At 41.5% G+C, this 7,387-nt stretch overlaps 1 pseudogene; it reads right to left on the bottom strand.

Moving 5' to 3' along the window:
* Nucleotides 1-1,161: 1,161 nt before the first annotated feature.
* LOC101572485 lies at nucleotides 1,162-4,516 on the bottom strand (annotated as a pseudogene).
* Nucleotides 4,517-7,387: the final 2,871 nt, after the last annotated feature.

Below are 7,387 nucleotides of genomic sequence, written 5' to 3'. Positions count from 1 at the left end.
CGAGGAATTTTCTCTATGCTGTGTGTAATGTTTTTAAAGTTTATTCCTGTTGTACAATGTATGATTTTCATTTTTCGTGTTGCTTTATTTATTTATTTTGCAGTACCAGGGATCGAACTCAGGATCTTACACTTGCCAGGCAAGCACTTACTCCACTGAGCTATCTCCTTGGCCCTTCTGTGTTGCTTTTTAAGATTAATTTATTATTATGTTGTTGCTTTAATATGTTCTTTTGGATTGAACCTAGGGCCTCACACATACCAAGAGCTCACTCAGTCACGGAGCTACACTCCCACCTCTTACTTGTTAGAATCTTTTTATTTGAATTTCTAATTTTCTATTTATTATTTTTTTTAATGTGTTTAGTACAAAGTCTACAAGTCTCACTACAAAGATTGGACTCGTAGTGAGTCTCCTATTTTCAGCCTCCCAAGTGCTGGGATTATAGGCTCGTACCACCACTCCCAGTCTCAATCGCTGTCTCCGAGTGCCCTGGGGGCGGGGCTGGCACCGCACACCAGGGATCATCCCTGGTCCCTGCATCTCTCTAAGCAGGCACTTGAATCCGCTGAGCTATGAGCTATTCTATTTATTATTGCTATTTAGTCACAGAAAAGATAACACTTTCCAAAAAAAATTCTTTAGCATATGCCATATTATATGATATCTAGGGAAACTGTGGCAGAACAGGGACTTTACAGTGAAACCCAGGGCAGGTAAAGGGATTCTTCCATACAGACTTCTTCCTTTTTTTTTTTTCAGAACCCGGGATTGAACTCAGGACCTTGTGCTTGCCAGGCAAGCGTTTATTCTACTGAGCTATCTCCCCGGAGATGTCCCCCATACAGACTTTTGATCTGCATTATTTGACTCTTTTCCTCAAAATACAAAACCTTAATATTAGAAGCAAAGAGAAAAAAAGTAAAGAATAAAACAGTGAAATAAAAGACCAAGAATAAGTAACTGTCCAATGACAATGCATTGCATATGTAGTATATGTATGGGCTGAGTGATCATAAAACATACTTATAGATTATAATCAATTCTCATACAGAGTTAGAAACAGCAATTTGCCATCAAGTAGGATTGGAACAACACTTTCTCAGTCTTCAGTTATGTGAGGAATAAAACTGTAATAACCATTACTTCTGACTAGTAGTATCATGTTAAATGCTTGACAGGACATAACTTTTCCCTTTGTTCATTTGTAAAACTTGGTGCCTTTTAAAAATGTTCCGCAAGGGCCAGCCAAATAGCTCAGTAGATTAAAGCACCTGCAAGCAGGCACAGGGGCCGGGGGCTTGATCCCCAGGCCTGCCATGCCAGCCCCGCCCCAGGGCACTCTGAGATGGCAATTGAGACTGGGCATGGTGGCACACGCCTGTAATCCCAGCTCTTGGGAGGCTGTAAACAGGCAGATCACTATGAGTCTGATCTAGTAGTGAGACCCTAAACACCCTGTAGATCCTTCCCTAAAATTAAAAAAAAAAAAAAAAGTTCTGCAGATTCTTCTATGGTGCTGAATTTATGCTGCCCAATGCAGTAGGAGGTCTGTTTTACTTGGACTTGAAAATGTTTGTTTTTAGTCTGGGTGTGGTGGCACATGCCTGTAATCCCAGTGCTGGGGAAACTGAAAACAGGAGGATCACTGCGAGTCTGAGCTGCGTAGTAAGACCCGTGACAAATACATAAATTTTAAAAAATAAATAAATATAAATAAAATGTTTGTTTTTTCCTTGTGCTTTCAATGATACTGAAAAGTCATTTGGTGTAGATTCACTATCATGGATGAGAAAATCTCCTTTCTTTCTTTCTTTCTTTCTTTCTTTCTTTCTTTCTTTCTGTATTTTAGGACGGGATCTACAGGGTCTCACTATGTACATCAGACTCTTAGTGATTCTCCTGTTTTCAGCCTTCCAAACGCTGGGATTCCAGGTGCTGGGATTATAGGTGCATGCCACCACACCCAGTCTCAATTGCCATCTCAGTGAACCCCAGGGGCAGGGCCGACACAGCACACTGGGGATTGAACCCTGGTTGCTGCATTCTGCCTAAGCAGGCACTTTAGTCTGCTGAGCTATCTGGCCAGCCCTTCATGTCTTCTTTCATTTCCTGCCATTTCTGTTTGATGTCTGGTAACTTTGGCATGTTACCAAGGATTGCCGACAAACTGCCCAGCAACTGAAGGCCTAACATAATCACACTGAAGTTAATGAATTCTTCTGCATAATGGTAACATAGTTTTTGGCACCAGATCAACCATACCTTTGTTCTTTCTGCTTTTCCATCACTCTGGGTCATTTTCTGGCTTTTCAATAACATTCATTACATTGTCCTTCTCAAAATTAAATTCTTCATCTTTGGGTGAACTCAATAGGTAAAGAGCCTGTACCATATGCAACCTGTACCCAGTATTTAGGTTAGTGACAATTGCTGCTAATTTTTCTGACAGTGAACCCACATGGTCACCCAAAGAACTGTCACCTTCTTCAGTTACACAGTTTTGAAGGGAATTGTCCACATTTGTCCACTGTAGCTACCCCACCACCACCCGTTACTGTATTTCTCCAGGACAATCACTTCTTGTTCCTTTTATCAATGATAATTCATCCTCTTTCTCAGCCATGTAGTTAAATTTCACATAAGCAGGCATGTTGATGTCATAAAGATATTTAATTTCTCCGGGTCAACAAAATTGGCATCAGCAGGAGATACAAGGGCTGGCGAGATAGCTCAGCAGACGAAGTGCTTGCTTAGGTAAGTGCACGGGCTGGGGTTCGATCCCCATGGCTGGCTTTGTGGCCCACACCTGTAATCCCAATACTGGGGAGGCTGAAAACAGGAGAATCACTATGAGTTAGTTGGAGCTGTATAATGAGATCCTATACCAAATATATTAAGAGAGGAAAAAGAAAAAAGAAAAAAAAGGAGACACAGGATCTGGAATAGTAGGCTTTCTTTTCATTTTTCCAATGCCTAAGTAAGGTGCTCTTTAGGTTTTTCACAGTAGATGCTTTCTGAGCATTGTTTTTCCTTTCCACGTAGTTAGAAGTCACAAAACCTGTTTTATTTATGTAAATTCTAGCTCCACCAGGATTTAGAATCATCCTGAAGCTGTAATCTCTCATTCTTCTTATGTCTAGCTTTTGTTCTTGTTGGGCCACATAATCCAACTTGGCTACTACCACTGCTTCTGGCCTACTGCAACAGTTTCAGCACTTGCCGAGGCTGAGCCCAGGTGGCTCCAGTCACCTGAGGAGAGAATTCAGATGCCACCTGCCACAGCCATCGCTGGGAGGGCCATTATGGCACGAGGCCTGCATTATGCCGCAGCATAGCCCTCTGTTAGAATCTTGCTTGTTTTCTTCTCACTTTTTTTCACAGAGTCTCACTACAGAGTTCAGGCTGGCCATACAGACGTCTGATCTAGCCCAAGTTGGCCTGGATCTCAGTGATCCTCTTGCCCCAACTTCCTGAGTCCTGGGATTACAGATGTGTCTCACCCTGGGTTCAGTCTATGTTTTAAGTTTTAAATTCAGTTGCAGAATACAAAAGCCTAGATAACAGAATTACTGGGGGAAGGTATGACCATAATTAAAGGCAAACAATAGTTCATTATGTAGTTGGCAGGAAACTGCCAAGTGACCTTAGTTGGACCAAGATCACACTCAGGAATTGGGAGGGATAAGTATGGGATAGTGCAGTTTAGTTGTGGGCAGTGATCCTCGAACAAGTGATCCTCACAGCAGGGGCCATTAGAACAGGAGGGAAGTCAGTGTAGGAGCAGGAGGCCAATGTGGATCAGACCAGTGCTAAGCAGGGTTAAGACAGGGTTGAAACCTGGTTTAACAGATTAATTCAGTCAGAAATGATAATCTTGCTGGTGTGGTGGCACATGCTTGTAATCCCAGCCCTTTGGGGGCTGAGGCAGGAGGATTGCTACAAGTTTAAGGCCAGTGTTGGCTACATAGTGAGTTCAGGGGCAGCCTGAACTATACAGTGAGACCCTGTCTCAAGGGCAAAAAAAAAAAAAAAAAAAAAAAGGTAATCTTGCATCAGTAAGGCCAGGCCCTGTCTGTAGACCTAATGCTGTTCATGAGAACTGTCCAGTTATGTGAAGTCCCAAAGCTGTGCCACAACAGCTGTCACTGGACATTTGTGCAAGAGGACACTGCCTCAAATACGTTAATCAAAATAGAAAGGCATCCTAGCAGAAGAGGGTTGGATACGGCAGGAGCTTGAGCATGTGCAGGAATCAGGTGTCCAGGAATGGTCAGAGTGAGGGCATTGCTGAGAGTAGGAGAATGAGTCCACACAATTACCCTGGGAGTGGCGCTCAAATATTTTTATCTCGAGATCACTTAATGCTCTTAACAATTATGAAGGACCCGGAAGAGCCTTCACTTATGTGTATTATAGCTAAAATATCTGCTCTTTTAGAAATTAAAACTAAAGAATGTTTAAAATACAAGGATATACCAGTACACTTCGCATTGGCCACCAGCAAGGACCGCATCGCATAATCTCTGCAAAGCTCCTCTACACTTTTGAGATGATGAGAATGGAAAAGGCAAATCATAAATTATCATAGATTATCATAAAAAGGTTATCATAGAGTAGTTTTGATTTCGCTTACTCTTGGAGAGAGAAAATGTTACTGAGATCTCCAGAGGAACTCCAGACCATACTTTGAGAACCACTGGTATTGATAATTTGTTTTATTTATTCATTCATTTATATTTTGTGGTACCAGAAATCAAACAGGACCTTGTACTTGCCAGCAGTTATGGACTGTCTGGGAGAAGTGAAGATAAGAAGATAAGAAAATCAGATGCTTAGATTTCCATGTAAGAGAATCTAACATGATCATAAAAAATGGTAAATATGGAAGAGTTTGTCTAGAAGGCAAAGAGAATAAGAATTGAATTATCTTAATTTTCACATTGTACCATCTCAGAAAGGTTCTGTATCAGCTCAGGAAGCAAAGCATTCTGGGTGTTTTAAGCAGGAAGCAATTTATTTAGGAAATTCGAAGTTTATAAAATCATTGGAAAGCGGGGAGATGCCAAATCAGGAGGCCAGCTCTGAAATTACTCAATTTATGAATATACTTCTGAAGCCAGAATTCATGGAGGGAAACTAGAAACTGATACGCTTCTGCAGAAAAACCTACGTCTCCAATGATCATTATATTGGCCAGAAGAAATAGCCAAAATGCAGGAAAAAAATGGCTTTATGCTTATTTGTGCCTTGCACAGCTTATGCAGGTGCATCCAGTTGATTATATCTAGTTCTCACTCAGAAATATACTAACAAGAGAGCCTGAGAATTGCTTTGGTGGGGGTAGGGGGTTGGAGATTGAATCCAAGGTTTTGCTCTGCGCTTCAATCCCATCATCCTTTTTCATTTATTACTGTGACACAAGGCCTTGCTAAATTGCCCAAGCTGAACTTGAATTTGTTGTGCTCTCACTTCAGCTTCAGAGTTCTGGGACTACAAGCATGCACCACAGTGCCCACCAATAATTGCCAGCTTATCTATTTATTTCTTTTGAGAGAGGGTCTTGCTGTGTGGCCCAGGCTGGTCTTGAACTCTTGGACGTAAGCAGTTTTCCTGCCTCAGCTTCCTGAGAATCTGAGACTATATAGGCATTCAGAAAGGCCACTCTTAAATCTTCCTACCTTTGCAGTATAGGGATGTTCCCTAAAGTGAAACTGGAAAGGATGCTGAGCTTCAGCTGAACATATTCAAAACAGCATTTCTATCTATGGATTGATTAGAATATGAGCTCCAAGAGGAAAGGTTTTTTTTTTTTTCTTTTTTGCCTGATTTATTTTTTACTCTGTCTTCAGAGCCTATAGTATTACACGGTTGTTACTAAATTAGCAAGTAGACACTCATGAAAATGAATGTTTTCTTGGGAGCTTTTGGGAGAAATAGCAGAAATATAAGTTATGAGGGCTGGCCAGATATTCAGATGACTAAGTGCCTGTTTACACAAGCGCAGGGACCTGGGTTCAATCCCCAGCACCATATGCCATGCTGGCCCCACCCTCAGGTGTGCTGAGCCAACAAGACTGGGCCTGGTGGCACACGACTGTAATCCCAGGGCTGGAGAAACTGAAAACAGAAGGATCACTATGAGTATGAGCTGCATAGTGAGACCCTGTACCAAATACATTAGAAAAAAGAAGAAATATAAGTTATGAACCTGGGAGGGGAAAAAAGTCAGAGAGAGAATGTAAAACATATATTCTGTGGTAGAATAAAAATGGCCACAAATATTTTGGCATTCTGGGCAGGCCAGATTGCTCAGCAGACTAAAGCACCTGCTTAAGCAAAGCGCAAGGACCAGGTTCAATCCCTGGCATCACATGCGTGCCAGGCCCTCCGCAGGGCTGCGCTGAGACTGAGACTGAGACTGAGACTGGGCATGGTGGTGTGTGCTTGTAATCCCAGCACTCAGGAGGCTGAAAACAGGAGGCTCACTATGAGTCCGATCTGTGTAGTGAGACCCTGTCAATCCTATACTAAATACATAAAAAAGAAAAAAAATGGCATTCTTTTGACCATTCTTTTGATGGGGTAGCCTGCGTTGAGTTGAAGCAAACACCATGATTGCTTTGACCAATAAACTGGGATAGAAGTGATTCAGTGTCAGTTTCCAGGTCAGGGGCAGCTTTTATAACCTGTCTCTATGAAGGCCTGAGATGCCATGTAAGAGACTGAACTACTCTGATATATCTTGTAGAATGTGGATAGCTTCTGAGATTACATGGAGAGATGAGGCAGCTGAGCCCAGCCTTTTGGTCAGCCCCTTCAGGGCCAGCCACACAAGTAAGGCTGGGTGGAAGCTATAGACCAGCCTATTTTCTGGGTAGACTGTTACCAAGTAACTAATTGATGCTCTATGAATAGAAGAACCACCCTGCTGAGTCCTGTCTAAATTTCTGAATGAAAATATGTGAGCTAACACAGTGGTTGTTTTAAACCACTGAGTTTTGGGATAGTCACATGGCAATAAGTAATATTCTGAATGTGGGTCTTAGTAAACACAGAGAAAATTTTGACAAGGATGCAGGAAATGTTCTATTTAATTCCCATGTAGATTTCCATGGCTATAGTTTTAATCTCTGGGTATTGTTTTATAGTAAGTATTTCTGTATGGTGTTTCTAAACACCTGAGTTTGTAGCATTCTTTACAAAGCAAGCAAGAGATCTTGGATGCTGCTAACCAATACAAATTTGTTGGGAAAAAAATTATAGTGACTGTGTGGAAAATATACTTGTGGACAGGCTTACGATAATATAACAAGGAAATGGAATATAAATTTTTGAAATCCACATCATGGTATTTCAGGAGGGTTTATATTGATAACTATGTTGG

Source organism: Octodon degus, unplaced genomic scaffold (assembly GCF_000260255.1).
Source record: "Octodon degus isolate 3935 unplaced genomic scaffold, OctDeg1.0 scaffold00163, whole genome shotgun sequence".
NCBI lineage: Eukaryota > Metazoa > Chordata > Mammalia > Rodentia > Octodontidae > Octodon > Octodon degus.
The sequence above is the reverse complement of the archived record's forward strand: the minus strand, read 5'-3'. Positions and strand labels throughout refer to the sequence as shown.